Source organism: Penaeus monodon, chromosome 29 (assembly GCF_015228065.2).
Source record: "Penaeus monodon isolate SGIC_2016 chromosome 29, NSTDA_Pmon_1, whole genome shotgun sequence".
Taxonomy (NCBI): domain Eukaryota; kingdom Metazoa; phylum Arthropoda; class Malacostraca; order Decapoda; family Penaeidae; genus Penaeus; species Penaeus monodon.
The window spans coordinates 11,368,970-11,369,285 of NC_051414.1; positions in this window are offsets into that span (position 1 = coordinate 11,368,970).

The window sequence follows — 316 nt, forward strand, 5'->3', positions numbered from 1 at the left end:
GGGCAGGGCACCACAACACCCAAACACAACCCTTCCCTTCCCGAGACATATGCACGCACTGTATACTCGTATATCCACGTATGATAGATATAACCTCAACCCTTTTCTAATCTGAACACGAGCCTTCATTGTTTCTTTCCTCCGCCTCCAGATGATGATGGCGGAGGCGACGGAGGGATCCTGACAACTACAGAAGCGCCGAAGGAAGAAGACGGGAGAATACTGCCGGTTGTACATGATGGTGTGCCAGGCGGAAGCCAGCGCCACCAATGCGGACGCGGCGGATTCGGTTTCGGACGCGAACTAGAGGGCTGAA